This window comes from Nicotiana tabacum, chromosome 7 (genome assembly GCF_000715075.1).
Source record: "Nicotiana tabacum cultivar K326 chromosome 7, ASM71507v2, whole genome shotgun sequence".
Taxonomy (NCBI): domain Eukaryota; kingdom Viridiplantae; phylum Streptophyta; class Magnoliopsida; order Solanales; family Solanaceae; genus Nicotiana; species Nicotiana tabacum.
The window spans coordinates 29,893,660-29,912,925 of record NC_134086.1 but is presented as its reverse complement, the minus strand read 5'-3'; positions in this window follow the sequence as shown (position 1 = coordinate 29,912,925).

Below are 19,266 nucleotides of genomic sequence, written 5' to 3'. Positions count from 1 at the left end.
ATAAGAACGGTTTGAGATTATTTGGAGCCCGAGTCATATGGAACTGGGGCAAGTAAAACATAAAGAAAATCGTTAAATGCAAGATTCGCCAAATTGGCATGAGGGTCGTGCATGAGAGTGAGAGTGTCGCCCAGCAGTGCTTTAGAAATGACAAATGAAAAAGCAAGTGTTTAACATAATTGTCAAGTCTAGCACCATCGGAAGAGACTATAAATCTATGTTCAATTGTGTTGTTTGCACTTGGCATGTTTTGAAGACTGGAATGACGAAGGCATTTTATTCTGCTACCTAAACACTTTATCCTTCGTTACCCCTTTTGAGCCTTATATATTTTCTTTCATACCCCTCGTTCGGAATCAATAGCAACGACTAGGAAATACGAGCCTGGAAGGTAAAGAAAAAATCAAAAAAAAAAAAAAACACAAAAACAAAAGAAAGTCAGAAGAAAACAGAGGAATTGGGAACTACGTTTGACCTGATTCCTCAAAGAGGATACGTAGGCGCTTCACGGCTCGGTCATAGTTTTGAAAAAAATGAAAAAAAAAACCAATCAATTAAAATAACCCCAAGCAAGAAACTGGGGCAAATGTTGCATTTGTTGTAAATAAATCTAATTCCGAAGGTTGTAACTAATAACCCAAAAATTAATGCATTTTTGAGCCTTTAATACCTTTTTTTTCTAGCCCTATCCAAAACCCACATTACGGTCCAAAGAAAGACCTTCTGATCAGTCTTCAAAAGATTTCAAGTCAGACAAATGAGAGTCTCACCGGTGAGCATAACATTTTGTTCCACAGCAGAAAGGACTCTAATCTCCAACAGAAAGAGTCATACCGGCAACACTCCAAAACCCCAGCTGAAAAGTGATACAAATGAGAGAGTCTTATCGGTGAAAACCTTCACATGCACCATAAGGTGATGAAAGTTGAGAGAAAAACCCAAAATGAGAGAGGCTTGATAGTGAAAACCCTTCGGGCACTACAAGTCAAATAAGATTAAGAATCAGATGGGGAATTGCCAATTGAAGATCTTGAAAGATGATTGACGAAGGATAGGCCACATAGGCATGTCATGACCATTAGAGTCGGTGTCTGCGTTTGATAGGGTTTTATTTATAGTTTCTTTTGTTAAAGAGTCATCTTTTTCCGTTGTCTTTTATTCTGTTCCCTTTTATCTTTTCCTTTCATAGAAAAATTCCCCAGTAGAGTCTGTTTGGTCAGAACCAGTGGGAAATGATTTCAAAATAGGCCATCAGCTTTCCAAGATAGGATATGACTAATACATCCAAGTGATATAGTCAGGAAGGAACAAGCGCGAGGCCAGTGTCAAGAAAGATATCCCCAGCAAAAGGATTGACGAGTGTCAAGAGGGATATCCTTGCCGAAATCAAAGGTTATTAAACCTCAAGACCAGAGCCCATGGACAAAACAAGAAAAACAATAAGCATGATTTGGGAAATTCATGCGAGACTAAAAGGTCGGGAAAATGCAAGTTTCCAAGCCATGCCACGAAAGAAGAGGGATATCCCCAGCAGAAAAGGATTATCCCCAGCAAATAATATCATCCCCAACAAGTTGTGGAACGAAGAGCAAGTAAGGGAAAAGGGAAAACCATCCCAGTGGGAGTATCACAACCAACCACCGCGTTTTAAACTAACAAATTTTGTTTAAATTGAAACAGGTAAAGGAAGTGGCATTGATGACAGAAATACAGGCCATAAGGGAGACTGTCAAACTGGGGCAGAAAATTTTCCTTTCATTTGGAAATTTTTCTGGAAGTCAGATACCCATTTAGGGTAAAATGAATATAGCACCAGTCTCAAGGGAAGTGGTCTTTGAACCAGTTTTACCCCCAGCATAACAAGTTTTAATAAAAGAAGTTGTTCCCCAGCAGACAGAACAAAGGGATGACATTTGTGCTCATAAGAGCAAAAACCATTATCATCCCCAGCACCTTCCAGAAGAATGATGCATCAATTTAAAGGGATAAAATTCCCCAGCAGCATTATCCTCAACAACGTTATCCCAAGAAGATAACACTTTCATCCCCAGCAGTGTTGAGAGAAAATAAATTCTGAAAAAAAAAATTGAATTTGAAGGAGGGGAAGAAAGGAGACTCCCACAGTGGTATTATCCCCAGCAAGCAAGAACAAAGCAGAGCGGAGGATGAAAAATTGAAGAAGAAATCAGGCGTCCACCTGGAGAACAAGGAAGAGAAATGGAAGTATTAGCAGTCAGGCGTCCACCTGGAGAACAAGGAAGAACAGTTGAAGTATCAGCAATCAGGCATCCACCTAGAGAACAAGGAAGAACAGTTGAAATATCAGAAGTCAGGCGTCCACCTGGAGAACAAGGAAAAGCACCAAAACTGGGGCAGAAGATTTTCTGCCATTGTCGAAAATTTTCTCGGAAGAACGAGGAAATCAATTCAAGTTTTAAGAGATAGCAAGACAACACGATTCGAAGAAAAACAGTCGGAGGTAAGACAATTCCAAGATTTTGAAAATGGGATCATCCGCCCTCGAATAGGATATTTTGGGTTCATCCGCCCTCGAATAGGATATTTTGGGTTCATCCGCCCTCGAATAGGATATTTTGGGTTCATCCACCCTCGAACAAGATATTTTGGGTTCATCCGCCCTCGAACAGGATATTTTGGGTTCATCCGCCCTCGAATAGGATATTTGGGTTCATCCGCCCTCGAATAGGATATTTTGGGTTCATCCGCCCTCGAATAGGATATTTTGGGTTCATCCGCCCTCGAATAGGATATTTTGGGTTCATCCGCCCTCGAATAGGATATTTTGGGTTCATCCGCCCTCGAATAGGATATTTGGGTTCATCCGCCCTCGAATAGGATATTTTGGGATCATCCGCCCTCGAATAGGATATTCTGGGTTCATCCGCCCTCGAATAGGATATTCTGGGTTCATCCGCCCTCGAATAGGATATTCTGGGTTCATCCGCCCTCGAATAGGATATATTGGGTTCATCCGCCCTCGAATAGGATATTTGGGTTCATCCGCCCTCGAATAGGATATTTTGGGTTCATCCGCCCTCGAATAGGATATTTTGGGTTCATCCGCCCTCGAATAGGATATTCTGGGTTCATCCGCCCTCGAATAGGATATTCTGGGTTCATCCGCCCTCGAATAGGATATTCTGGGTTCATCCGCCCTCGAATAGGATATTCTGGGTTCATCCGCCCTCGAATAGGATATTCTGGGTTCATCCGCCCTCGAATAGGATATTCTGGGTTCATCCGCCCTCGAATAGGATATTTTGGGTTCATCCGCCCTCGAATAGGATATTTTGGGTTCATCCGCCCTCGAATAGGATATTTTGGGTTCATCCGCCCTCGAATAGGATATTTTGGGTTCATCCGCCCTCGAATAGGATATTTGGGTTCATCCGCCCTCGAATAGGATATTTCGGGTTCATCCGCCCTCGAATAGGATTTTATTTTTTAAAGTTGTTGAAATCAGGAGCCCCCTCTGAAGAACAGAATGGCGATGTATTGGTTGAAGAGAGGAATGACATTCATTTTTAAAGTTGTTGTTGAAGTTGGGAGCCCGCCCATAGAACAGAGGCATACATTTCAGTCTTTAATTTTCAAGCATTGAACTTGGGAGCCCGCCCAGATAACAGAGACATACATTTCAAGTCTTTAATTTTCAAGTATTAAAATTGGGAGCCCGCCCAGATAACAGAGGCATACATTTCAAAATCAAGTCAGAGGACAATAAAACAGAGGGTTACAATAGGAATCCCCAGCAGGAAACAATAAAATTCCCCGGCACCGGGAAACAGAAGGTTGCAACAAGAGGTCACAGTACAAACTCAAGTACATGTGTCAAAAGAAGTAAAGCACCAAAAGAAATGCAAGCAGACAAGGAAGCAAGGCAACAAAAACAAATTGTACTCTAGCCTAGCTTCTTGTTTTTTTAAGCACGGTGTAACAAGGAGATCGGTAAGCAGTAGTAATAACATGCAACAACAGTAACATTGCAGTCCAACGGTAGTCCCAGCTACCAAAATTTCTCGAACTACATTGACCTGATTCCTGTTTAGCCCAGGATATGTAGGAAACCTTTGAAGCAAAGGTTCGGTCAAATCTTTTTCAAAAAATGCTTCAACGGAGTACTCGGATGGGCAAAAATCGCTCGCTTTATCTTTGCACGAAAAATCGCTCGCTTTATTTAAAAATGAATGTCATTCCTCTCTTCAACCAATACATCGCCATTCTGTTCTTCAGAGGGGGCTCCTGATTTCAACAACTTTAAAAAATAAAATCCTATTCGAGGGCGGATGAACCCGAAATATCCTATTCGAGGGCGGATGAACCCAAAATATCCTATTCGAGGGCGGATGAACTCAAATATCCTATTCGAGGGCGGATGAACCCAAAATATCCTATTCGAGGGCGGATGAACCCAAAATATCCTATTCGAGGGCGGATGAACCCAAAATATCCTATTCGAGGCGGATGAACTGAAAATTATATAGTAAGTAAAGCCGATAAAAACAGATATTTTAAGCTTGAATTCTTTAAACCCTGAACCAGAGATTCTGGGTTTTATCCCCAGCAGAGTCGCCAGAGCTGTCGCACCTCCTTTTCGCCGCGCCCGCAGGGCGCGTGGGGAGTTTTCTCCAATTGAAGGACAGTCGAAACGGGATTTGTTTATTTGTTTTAGAGTCGCCACCTGGGAATTTTAAGGCGTCCCAAGTCACCAATTATAATCCCTGAATCGAGGAGAATATGACTCTGTTTATTATTCTGCGAACCAGAAATCCTGAGTAAGGAATTCTGTTAATCCGGAAGAAGGTGTTAGGCATTTCCGGATTCCGTGGTTCTAGCACGGTCGCTTAACTGTTTTTATTATTGGCTTAATTACCTTGATTTTATTAAATACATTGATGTTACATGTTTTTACTACCGCTTATTGATGACCCTTCTTTGAATCGAATTACGCGTACGTATATTCGTGTTAAAAAATATTGCGGACTTGTGTCACGCGTACGTGTACACAATAACCTTTTATAATATATTTATTAAGCAATCATTTTTCGAAATTGTGTTGGATCAAGAATATTTGTTTTTCTTGAATAATGAACCGTACATCTCGGGTTTTTATGAAATTGATTTAACGCCTTTTGGAAAAATCCTTTTATTAAATATTCGTTCGAAATTGCGCGTACGCATAATCCGAATTTTTGCTTTTAAAAATATAATCAGGGTACGCGAACGTATCCCTAATTGTGCAAAATATTCGTAATGATATTAGGGATTTTCCACAAATTGTTTATTATATCTATACATTTTTATGTGAAAATAATGATAAATTCCCATTTAAGGTGCCCTTAAATTCTTTGAAAAGAATTTACAATTTATTAAATGTTGACCGTTGATTATATTTTCCGAATATAAGTTATATTCATTTCAACTATTCAATTTCAAAGGACAGAATACAAATATGATTAATATTATTTAAAAAAAAACAAATATGACATATATATATATATATATCAAAGAATAAATTGCATATAAAACTGAAAATGAATGATTCAAAGAATAAATTGCATATAAAACTGAAAATGAATGATTCATAAAGGAAGGAAATATTTTCCAAAAATTTTTTTTCATGATTTACTTAATGCAAATTCTATTTCTAATTACCATTGATATCAAGTGTTGCAATTGGTACTTATACATCTCGTTTCATTCTCATATAATCGCTTTTAATCTAATAAGCCTAATTATTTGATCAATTTGTCTTATGAAGGTATATAGGTATCGAGTTTATAAGAAAGGAATTATTATACAAGTTAATTCAATAAAATTACCTTACATGCAACTTAACTGTATATCGTAAACATTCATAACATTTTAACATTGTAACAAGCTACATCATATCACCTTTCGCCAACGTTTATACACACATCTATTATCTTATAAAAATATACCAACAACACCATCTTAACCTTATTTAACAATAAATATCACTACTGTAATTTTCTTGGCACTTCTACATCACTTCTTGCTTAACTAACAACAAAATTAAATAATGACCAACATTCATGCCATATTCCCTACTTTGACAATTTAATATGATTAAACTAATGAGATAATGAGCTAATATTATTACAAATCTTTATACGAACTTTCAAAGTAAGACAATTAGCTCATAGCTATCAAATTGAATTCACTACTAATTAACTAACATAAAACAAAAATAAAATTTAAATTGATGAACTTGGACAAATAGAAAACAGAATTTCAATTCAAACTTCATTGATGAGTCATGTTGAATCTCTTTCCAACTTAAAATTTAAAAGACATGTACCTGGTATTGGAAAACAAGAGAAGATGAAGCTGAGAAGCAGCAACAGTAGTAACAATGTAGCACAACAACGACAGTCCAGCAACACAGGAATAGACCAGTAACAGTAGGAATAGTAGTAAACCAGGAGACTATAAACGACTCCAAGTATAGAGAAGAAGTAAAAGGCAGGAAGTTTCTGACTATTTCAGATCTTAAGCGAGGCAATGAAACAGTAACTATTCTTTTCAACTTCAAAACTCTCCAAAATGAATTCTGTCCCTGTATATTCAGTGTATCCAGAATGTATATCGGGTGTATACTTCTCACTCCGCCCCCTCTTTTTTTCTTCTCTCTATCTAGTTTTTCCTCTATTTTTTTCCACCCTTCTTCCTAAATTTTCTCTTCTATTTATAGCAAAATTTTCGAAATTTTCAGATTTGTTTTTTATTATTTTATTATTTTTTTAATTAAAAGAAATCCCACTTACAAATTGCTTTTATTTTTTTAGAAAAAGAAATCTCACCTTTATTTACTTTTATTTTTAAAATTCCAACTTTAATTACTTTATCTTATTTAAAATCCCACTTTTTATTTTTTTTAAAAGAGAATCTCACTTTATTTAACTTTTCTTTAAAAAATAAACCACTATCTTTTCTTTTTCTTTTAAAAATGCTACTTTCAATTACTTTAAATTTTTTAAATTTTCAGATATCTTTATATTTATTTTTTAATTCCAACCTTCTTTTACTTTTAAATTTTTTAAAACTTTTTACTTTTTTTTTAAAATTTTCTACATTCTTTTACTTTTTTTTATTTTTTTATTTTTTATTTTTTTAAAATCATTTCCAATAATAAATAAAATAAAATATTTTCGGATTTTTTTTTATATATATAAAAAAAACAAAAAATAAAACTATTAATAGTGATAATTCACTTTTTATTTTTATTTTTTTATTTTTTTGGTTTTGTTTTGTGTTGGACAAAAATGAAGAAGGGGTGTTGGGTTAATGGACTGGGTCGACCCAGTTCGAAATGGACTGGGTCGTAGGGAAGATTGGGCCATTTTTTGGGCCTATAGCTTGAAATTGAAGAAGAGGCCCAATTCCAGACTTTCTTTATATTTTCGCTCTCTTTTCTTCTTTTATTTTTCTAAAACTAAATTATAAAAATACTTAAACTATTATTAAGAACTAAATTAAGTTATAAAGGCGCAAATTAACTCCCAATAACAATTAACGCACAATTAAGTATTAATTAAGCATAAAATTGTATATTTGGACATTAAATGCTAAAAATGCAAACGATGCCTATTTTTGTAATTTTTAATTTTTGTAAAACAATTTTAATTACTAACAATTGTAGAATTAAATCCTACATGCAAAATGCGACATATTTTTGTATTTTTTATTAATTTAGCGAATAAACACGCACAGACAAATACAAATAATTCTTCAAAATATCACAAAATTGTACACCAAAGAAAAATCATTTTATTTTTGAATTTTTTGGGAGTAATTCTCATATTGGGCAAAAATCACGTGCTTACAGACATATAGAGGAACATTATTGATAGCATCCACATAAGATCCAGCAAGTAAAAATAAGAATAATATATATATACTCACATATGTTTATATGATTCAATTTATTAGGTAGTATCCTACCACTCGCATATGCCATAGTAGATTCAGAGAATAATGCTTCCTGGGAGTGATTTTTTGCGAGGTTCAAAGATGCATTTGGGGAAAGGGAGGGAATGTGAATAGTCTCTAACAGGCATGAAGGCATTAAAAATGCAGCGGCAATATTGTATCTACAAGTACCTCACTGTGTCTGCATATGACATCTATGGAATAATGTAAAAAACTTTTACAAGAAGAACCATTTGCAGCTCAAAGACATATTCTTTACTATTGCCAAAGCATGCACAGTTGAGAAGTTTGATTAACACATGCCAGAGGTAGAGAAAAATGATAAGAGGATCAAAGATTACTTAATGAACATTGGGTGTGAAAGATGGTCCACAACATATTCCACTGTCAACAGAACATTGACAATGACTTCAAACATTGCGCAGTCGATCAATGCAACGCTCAAGGCTGCTAGGGAAATCCTAGCCTTTGCTGGAGTACATAAGGCAATTGATTGGACAATAGAATGTTACAAACCAAAAGAATGCAATAGAGTCATTTACTGATCTTGGAAAAAATATATGACACAATGCTGATGGACAATCTCGAATTGTCACATCGGATGAAGGTATGACTAGAATCTGTAGATACTTGTGCATATAATATGTAATCATGCCGAATTCACGGATATGTTATATCTTGAACCCTTTGTTTGATTCTGTTAAACTAGTGTCCACCTGCACAAAAGCAAAGGCTTTCAATTTAATGTAGCATCTATGCCTACCCCACTGCTGAAATATTGGTTGGTTTAACATGATATTAAGCTATTTTGAATCTTGTAGGCTCTCTAGTATATGTATTTTTGAGGGCATCTGCTTTGTCACCACTAATGATAGTTGATAAATTTTGTAGGTGACCCCTTCGACGAGTTACTTATATTCAGTACTTGACAAGGGTAAGTAGAGAATGATGTTCCTAAAAGATCGAACTTGTAGCTATAGAAGGATTTAATTGGATGAGCTTCCATGTGCACATGCTTGGGTAGTATTAAAATACAAATACATTAATCACATTGAGTATTGCTCGGTGTACTACACAAGGAGGTACCTATTGAAGACCTATGAAATTCCAATTTATCCGGTTCTTGATAAAAGCACATGAAAAATTCCTGCAGAAGTTCTAGATGAAAAAGTCTTGCTACCAGATGTGACTAAATCAATAGGAAGGCCAAGGAAGGGGAGGTGCAAGCCAGTATCTGAAAAGGAATGAAAAAGGTCGATTTCATGTGGACAGTATGGAGAAGAAGGTCACAACAAGAAAACTTGTAGAAATAATCCAAAGAAAGGATGAAATATATCAAACTTAGAATTACTTATTATTTTACTTTACTGGATATCATAGAGATTTAGAAGAATCCAATATATCAAGAACTGTATCTATGATTACCCGAAAGTTTATCTTATGTTTTAGAATTCAATTCTGCGCTTTTAAGCTTTAAACACCTCATTTATCACTCCTCGATTTGCATGTGCAGTCCGGGCGTATTTCCGGAAAACTTTTATGTTAAAAACTGATGGAAATAAGAAGTTTGCCTAAAAAGATTATTTGAGTTGACTTTAGTCAATATTTTAAGTAAACGAACCCAGATTCGTATTTTGATGATCCTGATGGGTCCATATCGTGAATTTAGACTTGGGCATATACCCGAAATCAAATTCGGAAGTCCCTAGCCTGAGATATCGGATTTCGTCGAAATTTGACAGTTAAAGGCTACAATATTTGACTTTTTGGATATCGGGTCCGTATTTTGGTTCCGGAACTTGGTATAGGTCCAATACCATATTTATGACTTGTCTGTGAAATTTGGTGAGAAATGGAGTTAGTTTGACGTAATTCGGACGCTTGATTGTAAAAATAGAAGTTTTGAAGTTTTCTTGAAAAATTCATTTGATTTGGTGTTCAATTCGTAGTTTTAGGTGTTATTTTGGCGATTTGATCGTGCGAACAAGTTTGTGTGATATTTTTAAACTTGTGTGCATAGTTGGTTTAGAGCCCTGGGGGCTCGAGTGAGTTACAGATGGGCTACGGAGTGAATTAGACTTAGCACATTTGCTGGTGTCTGCAATTTCTGGGAACTAGCCTCTGATCTCGCAAGAGTTCGCATTTGCCAACATTTCCAACTTCTATCAGGCTCGCATTTGCGAGCAATTTCTTCGCATTTGCAAAGAGTGCCTGGGTCAGCCTAGGTTTGCATTTGCGATCACGAGGTCACATTTGCGGAAGGCTAGTGTCCGCATTTGCGAGCAAAGCTTCGCATTTGCGATGGGAGCTGGGGAGGGGGATTCTTAGCATTTGCAATCATTCGGTCGTATTTGCAGTCAAGTCAGTGTTCGCATTTGCAAACTTTTCATCGCAAATGCAATGATCGCAGAGGTGTGGGAGTCTTCGCAAATGCGATGGATTTCTCACATTTGCGTGCTTCACATTTGCAAAGCCCAAATCGCAAATGTGACATCTGCAGCTGAACAAAATATGTATTAGACGGGATTTTTTGTTCATTCTTCAAATTTTCAAAACCTAAAACCTTAGAGGCGATTTTTCCAAGACTCCTTTTTCCCCAAATCGTTGGTAAGTGATTCTAACCTATTTCCTTTCAATCTTTCACTGTATTTCACAAGTTTTCAACCTAAAATCTAGAGTTTTCATGGTGGAATTGGGGGTTTTTGGATAGAAATTAGGGATTTGGTAAATTGGGGATTTTAACCTCAAATTGAGGTGAGATTCCAAAACAAATTACATAACCGGGCTCGGGGGTGAACAGATAATCGGGTTTTGACCTAAATTTTGGGTTTGGACCAAGCGGGCCCGGATGTTGAATTTTGTTGACTTTTTCAATAATGACCCAAATTGAATTTTTTGCAATCGTGGGTAGTTCCTAAGGCTTAATTTAAATCGTTTGGTTGGTAATTTTCTAGATTCTATTGGTTGGAGGCTTGTGTGAAAGGAAAAGTCGTGATTGAGCTTTGAATTTGGTTGTTGGAGCAAGGTAAGCGTCGTGGTTAACCTTAACTTAAGGGATTAAGACTTATTTGTCTATTTGCTACGTGTTTAGATGTTGGGTACAATGTATAGGTGAGGTGATGAGTACCTATGCGTTGTTGTCAGGTTAAAGCATGTGGGTGGGACTTGGTTTCTTGTAATTATTGCTTTCTTTCATCATGTTATCCACGTTTAGACTAGTATTATTAAATTGATCATTCTTATCATGTTTACGGATCTTTTGGTGATAATTGAGTATTGATTTCAAAGTTGACGTTGGTATCGTGGAACCAAATGGTGAAGTAAGACTTGTTCTTGTTATTTCTATCTCCCTGTTGTCATTTGTTCATTGCTTTATAGTAAGGGAGAGTGTTAATGCACGAAGGGTGATACTGTGTCGTTTCTATTGATTCATATGGTGAGCTTGAGAGTAAAAGCACGAAGGGTAATGCCGTGCATTTTCCTTTACTGTGTTTACTTGTTCTTATTGGTTCAAGGTATATTGACTGTCCAAATGTCATTACTGTTGTGTTTTTTTATCTCGTATTTTCCCTCAGCATGTCCCCCTCCCAATATTACTTGTCTAGCATCTATTCGTTGTTACTTTGTACATATACTGTTAAATTGCACGGGTTATTATGTAGGTGTCTTGTCATAGCCTCGTCACTACTTCGTCGAGGTTAGGCTCGACACTTACCAGCACATGGGATCGGTTGTGCTGATACTGTACTCTGCACTAATTGTGCAGATTTTGATACTGGCCCGAGTTGATCGTGACGTTAGCTGCTGGATTGATTGACATGAGACCCAAGGTAGATCTGCTGGCATCCGCAGACCCTGGAGTCTCTCCCTAGTCTTACTATTTTATTGTTTCTTTTCCTTTAGAATATTGTAATTCCTTTCAGACTCTGTTTGTAGTAAATCTTAGTAGCTCGTGAGTTGTGACTCCAGATCCTAAATGTATCAAAAGTTATGGGTTAATGTTATTACGCAACGCAGTTTTTGTTTCTATTTAGCTTAATTGTTCCTATTATTGAAATTGGTTAAAGTTGGTATTAAGAATCCTCTAACATTGACCTGTGTTGATACCCAATTTTTTCCTGTATATTTTTATATGCAAAATACTTTCAAAATAGCAGGTATATGCATATATAAGCATGTTCCAAGGTTTTACTATTTTTCTCTTAATTTTTATATAGATTTTTAAATCTATTTATTGCCCTATTTTATCAAGAAAAACCTAATAATTATCCCCAAAATTATTATTTTGGGTGATTCACTTATTGGATTCTCATATTTATATTAAAATATAGCTGGCATAATTTTTGCATATTTTTACAAATTTGTTTAGCATTTTAAAGTTAAATTGCATATAATTGCAATTTTAGCCTATTTTAAGATTTAATTGTGTTTATAATTACAAATTTGATTCCAGTATTTTTAATTTAATATTTATATATTATTAATTGACTCAGTACCTTTAATTTATTTTCAGAAGTAGTTTTACTATTTTCATAAAATAAAAAGGAAAAAACTGGCTATTTAAAATCTGGCCCCATTTTATTTCAATTATAGCCCAAATTGATCCCCCTAATTGACCCAATTTCAAACCCCTAACGGGCCAACCCAATTTTAATCCAACCCGCCCGACCTTATATTTTAATTCAGGCCGTTGATCATTTTGATCAACGGCCACGATCATTCCTTTCCTTTTTAATTCATCCACACCCCTAACCCTAGCTCATTCCACTCAAACAGCTGCCTCTGGAATCCTTCTCCTCTCAAACTCTCTCGAAACCCTAGCCTCTCTCACCATCTTCAACCTCAATCTCACCGGAATCCATGGCCTCTCAGGCCATGGAGGGCTTAAACGCATCTCCCTCTACTCTTAAACACTTGGTATTCGAAGGTTCGAGGTATGACCTCGAAGGTGTCCGTTCAGATCTTCGCCGATTTAAGGTTCTGTGGCCATCTCCGGCCCAACTCCGGCACACAATGGTGTTTTGAGCCTGGTTCTAACCTATCCGACTCAGATCGGACATTTTCCAAGCTTTTCTCATTCTAGGGTTCTTCTGAAACCCTGGCTACTCAAGGTTCTCTCCGATTTTTTCTTAGATTTGTCACGTATCTGTGCTCTACTTGGGTTTTTTAAACGGTTTCCCCAATTTTTCTTTCAAAAAATTATCTTTTTAAAACCATTTCTCTTCGATTTAGGGTTTTCTGAAAGGTTTAAAACATTTCTCCGACTTTTCTTTTTCTTTCTTTGTGTGTATTTGTCTCCACTGTGCTCATATGTTTCTGTCCTTTTACCACGCATGTGCTTCTACCGTTTTCTTATACTTTCCTACTACTATACATGTTCTTCTGTGCTTTTTATGTTTCATTTGTCTACTGTGTTTCTACACCATGCTCTCGCATGTTTATCTTGCTATGTTTCCCTATGTGTTCTTTTTCTATGCTTTTCCAATATCCTTGTGTTCCTCTACTGTATTTTCTACTATGTTTTTAAGTTCTTTGTTTTCTCTTCTACTGAACCCTGTTTAAGTCCCTTCTAAAAGGTTTTTCTTAAACATGTTTCTTCTACTACCATGATGTTCTCTCATTTGTGCTTTGAAGTTAGTTCCTTCACTCTGTTTGCTTTGAATTTTCTATTGTATTTGCTTGTTTTCTCATGAGATTCTGAAAAGAAATCTCTGAGCCTGTTGCCTCCTCATCTCTGTATTTGACTCGAGCCGGAAACCCTAGAATTTGGGGGGGTTCCTCCGAGTTTGGGCATATGATCGAACTAGGGTTCTGCTTGAGAACCCTTGACTCTTTTAGACTAATTTCTAAATCTATGAACTAAGTGTGAACTTCTTTTGTTTGCACACAATTCTAATTCTCCTACACTAGACTCTTCTGAATAGCTTGACAAATTTCTTCATGTTTAACGTGTCTGTATGCTTTTATATATGAGGAATCTTTCTTCAGAATGGTTTTCCAACTTGTGATTGATTCAGAATTCCTTTTAATAAGTCTAATTGACTGGTACTGATTTTCCTTAAGTTGAAATCTTTCCCATCTTTATGACTTGGTTCATTCATACAAAATCTTCAATTTTTGATTTTTTTGGCTGTTAACTAATTTCCTTTCCTTATTTGCACAAACCATGTGCTGTCAAGACCCTGTCCTTAAATAGACCTTTATGTATTTACCTCTTTTATGCTGATTTGAAAAGGTATTTGATGAATCCCTTTCCTTAATTAGTTTTGCCCGTTTGAAATCAGAATCCCTTAATTAGGGGGAAACCTTGTGTAATTGATTTTCAAACTATTTTCTTACCTATTTCTGCTTGCTTTCTACACTATAAAAGGGCAGGACCCTTTTGCACTTTAACCCACTTTCAGTTCAACACTTTTACACTTCATACTTCACCCTTACATTCTCACGATTCTCTTCTAAGATCATAGCATTCTGACTGCTTGTTTGCACTTTGGCTTTACAAGACTACTGCTTTCTTTCACTTGTTTCTTTGAGACTGGTATGTTCTAGTTTTAGCTTCAGCATCATCCCAATGTGTTCACTTATAGCCTTTACATCCATGTCCACTTTACTATCTATATAGAGTTGAATGTTTAATTAGCATGTTAATTTCTTTTACTTATTTCTACTATGAATCCCTGTACCCCTATTCCCCTCTATGTGATTTGAGTTGTAGTTCATGACATGACAATATGCAAGTTATTGTTCATGTCTGGACTTGATCCCTTAGAGGATCCTGACTCCCAAAACAATGTGTTCTAACAGGCTTTTGGGGTGTGCCAACACTTTCCATTGCTAGGTATGCCCACTAGCCTGAACCTGTTTCTCTACCACTTCCCTTTCCCCTTTTCAAACTCTGCACTTACACTTACTCTTATATTCTAAGCTCTACCCCCCTCATGTAAGCCTTGCCTTGGGGCCTTGAGTTCCCTCTGAACATGGATACTTGAGGGCTGGCCCTTCTACACTGCACTATGTTCTTAATCATGTATGAGTTTGGGTGTGAGCACTGCCCGGAGTCCATTTGAGGCTCTTAGGAAACTCTGACACATCCAAATATGAGAAAGGCTTTGGATCCTGATCTTTGGAGTTGGTTCATTTCATATTTCAAACCTGGGGTCTGAATTAGGCTCCCCATGGTTGTACTTTAATTTCTGATGTAATTTTGCTTTTCTTATTCATTCTGGGTTGTAATAATTTGCAATAACTATTGGGGCTATTAGTAAAAAGGGGAGGGTCAATCGTGCATGCAAAGGGGTAGATACCACGTTCATATGGGATTACTATACTTCTGCATTCACGTATCCTGCTTGTCACACCTCCTTTTTCCGCACCCGCGAGGGTGCAAGGGAGTTTTTCCAATTAAAGGACAATCGAGACGGGATTGGTTTATTTATTTCAGAGTCGCCACTTGGGAGATTTAGGGTGTCCCAAGTCACCAATTTTAATCCCGAATCGAGGAAAAGAATGACTCCATATTACAGTCTGCGTACCAGAAATCCGGATAAGGAATTCTGTTAACCCGGGAGAAGGTGTTAGGCATTCCCGAGTTCCGTGGTTCTAGCACGGTCGCTCAACTGTTATATTCGGCTTGATTGTCTGATTTTATACAAATATGAACTTATGTGCAAATTTTATCTTTTAACCGCTTTATTATTATTGTTTTTAAAAGAAATATGAATATCGCTTAAAACACGTCTTTGGACTGCGTTACATGAAATGCACCCACAATCCGGAACACGTTTTATTTGATGTTTTGGGATTTGGATTCGGGTCACATGAAATGCACACCCAGGCTTAAGAAAGTAAAATATTAAACACGCGCCTAAAGAGACTATCGCGTTATTATTTTGGGGAAGACCGTGAAATTCGCTAAACGGTCCTTCCGAATTCTAATTAAACCATACATTTTGTGAGGGCCCCGTAATCTATACGTTTTATTTGGCGAGGCTCGTCTCATTTTTATTTTTACAGGATAAACCTACAATGACTATATTTTCTATTAAGTTCGTCTCTAAACTAAAAGAAAATCTCTTAATTATTTACATGCTGAAAAACGTAACTTATTAGTTATTAGTTTACGGCTAATGCGAATGGAAAATTGCGATCGATTTTGTACAAAGAAAAACTGCTTTCATTTTATATTCTGTTATTCAATAATACTAGAACATGAGATTGACCATAATATCAAAACAAATTAATTATTCTCCGTAATTTAAACTAACATTATTAGATGAAGAAAGTATACATATGCAACCTCATTATTCATTAATCATTCAACTACATCTTTATACGAAGAAAGAAAAATTATATTCAACCACAAATCTAAACAGGAGGAATTCAACAGGAACAAAGCCTGATTAATATTTCATTTTTTGCTTCAAGCCGAGATTGTACAAATGTGTACCTGGAAACAGCAGTACAAGAACAAAAGAAGGAGAAGTCAGCAGCAGTAATAACACAGCAACAGCAGATTCGGCAACATCGCAAACCAGTACTGTAGGAATAGCAAAAAACCCAGGAGACTATAAACGACTCCAAGTATAGTGAAGAAGTAAAAGGCAGGAAGGTTCTGACTATTTCAGATCTTAAGCGAGGCAATGAAGCAGTAACTATTTTTTTTCAACTTCAAAACTCTCCAAAATGAATTCTGCCCCTGTATATTTAGTGTATACAGAATGTATATCGGGTGTATACTTCTCACTCCGCCCCCTCTTTTTTCTTCTCTCTATCTAGTTTTTCCTCTCTTTTTTTCCACCCTTCTTCCTAAATTTTCTCTTCTATTTATAGCAAAATTTTCGAAATTTTCAGATTTGTTTTTTATTATTTTATTATTTTTTTAATTAAAAGAAATCCCACTTACAAATTGCTTTTATTTTTTTAGAAAAAGAAATCCCACCTTTATTTACTTTTATTTTTAAAATTCCAACTTTAATTACTTTATCTTATTTAAAATCCCACTTTTTATTTTTTTAAAAGAGAATCTCACTTTATTTAACTTTTCTTTAAAAAATAAACCACTATCTTTTCTTTTTCTTTTAAAAATGCTACTTTCAATTACTTTAAATTTTTTAAATTTTCAGATATCTTTATATTTATTTTTTAATTCCAACCTTCTTTTACTTTTAAATTTTTTAAAACTTTTTACTTTTTTTTTAAATTTTCTACATTCTTTTACATTTTTTTATTTTTTTATTTTTTATTTTTTTAAAATCATTTCCGAAATTACTATATATATATATATATATATATATATTTTAAAAAAATAAAAATAATAAATAAAATAAAATATTTTCGGATTTTTTTATATATATATAAAAACAAAAAATAAAACTATTAATAGTGATAATTCACTTTTTTTTTTTTTTTTTTTGGTTTTGTTTTGTGGTGGACAAAAATGAAGAAGGGGTGTTGGGTTAATGGACTGGGTCGACCCAGTTCGAAATGGACTGGGTCGTAGGGAAGATTGGGCCATTTTTTGGGCCTATAGCTTGAAATTGAAGAAGAGGCCCAATTCCGACTTTCTTTATATTTTCGCTCTCTTTTCTTCTTTTATTTTTCTAAAACTAAATTATAAAAATACTTAAACTATTATTAAGAACTAAATTAAGTTATAAAGGCGCAAATTAACTCCCAATAACAATTAACGCACAATTAAGTATTAATTAAGCATAAAATTGTATATTTGGACATTAAATGCTAAAAATGCAAACGATGCCTATTTTTGTAATTTTTAATTTTTGTAAAACAATTTTAATTACTAACAATTGTAGAATTAAATCCTACATGCAAAATGCGACATATTTTTGTATTTTTTATTAATTTAGCGAATAAACACGCACAGACAAATACAAATAATTCTTCAAAATATCACAAAATTGTACACCAAAGAAAAATCATTTTATTTTTGAATTTTTTGGGAGTAATTCTCATATAGGGCAAAAATCACGTGCTTACACTGCTTTCAGCTTTCGCTTCTGCATTTCATATAGATACCATGTCTATAGGTTTTTGCACTTCTGCATTTCATATAGATACCATATCTATAGGTTTCTGCACTTCTGCATTACATAGAGACCATGTTTATAGGTTTCTGCACTTCTGCATTATATAGAGACCATGTCTATAGGTTTCTGCACTCTTGCATTATCATATAGATAATATGCCTATAGGACTCCCTGCATTTTGCACCTGCATCTGTCACTAGGCAAATGAGTTTATAGGCTTAAACAATCAACTGCATATAGATGACCTGTCTATAGGATTCCTGCACGCCAATAACAGTGTTTTAAATTAACAACGCCTAGAAAGTATGCCTATAGGAACTATCAATCAAATCTGAATCGCCTCGCTCGTTTTACGTTTAATCTGCAGAACTTGGTAAAAAACTGGCAACCTTCCTGTAATTAGTTTACTACTCTATTTCTGAAACTAATAGATATCATGCCTATACATTTCGCCTAACACCTAGGCAAGCTTTAGGGTAAAAGTTATAACTGCGCTAGTCTTTGATAGTTACAACTAGCGGGCAGGTCTAATTCGGACTTCTTATCTGAAAATATGTGATAAATTTGCCTGCTTTAACCTTTTAAGTTTAATTAAACCCTAATCAACACGTGTAAGACATGCTAAAACTATATGCTTTCTTTGGTTTAAGGAGGTTTATTTGAGCTGTATCTGTTTATATGCTTTCCCAATACTTGCTATATATGTTTTGATTGTTGCCTTAGAATTTTGTCCTTTAAAACTGCAAAACCTCATACCCCTTCCCTTTTAGGATAGTAGTCTCAAGTACCTCCGGGACTGATAGGAATGGGGCGGGTAATAGCATGCAATAAGTAACGAAACCATTCCGCACTTTAATACCTTAACGGGGTAGGAAAGGGTAGATATGGATATGATGACCACACGATAACATCTTGTGTAGCCCCTCTTTGAGGAGTGATTATCGGATGTTGTGTGGGGTGATCCATATTATCTGTAAACCTAGGACCCCCCCCCCCTCTCTACCTTTACTTGTTTATTTTTCAGAATTTTCAAACTGTTTTCCTCAAAAATTCAGTTTCATTTTGTTTTCTTTAGACTTTAATCTATTTGCAACCATTACGTGAAAACCCCTTATATTTGAAACTTCTATTTGCCTACTTGTTACTTAAAGTCACAATTGTAGCATAGTCGGGAACCACACTAGTGGATCCTGAGGTGTTCCTAACACCTTCCCCTCGGAATAATTTCTAGCCCTTACCCAATCTC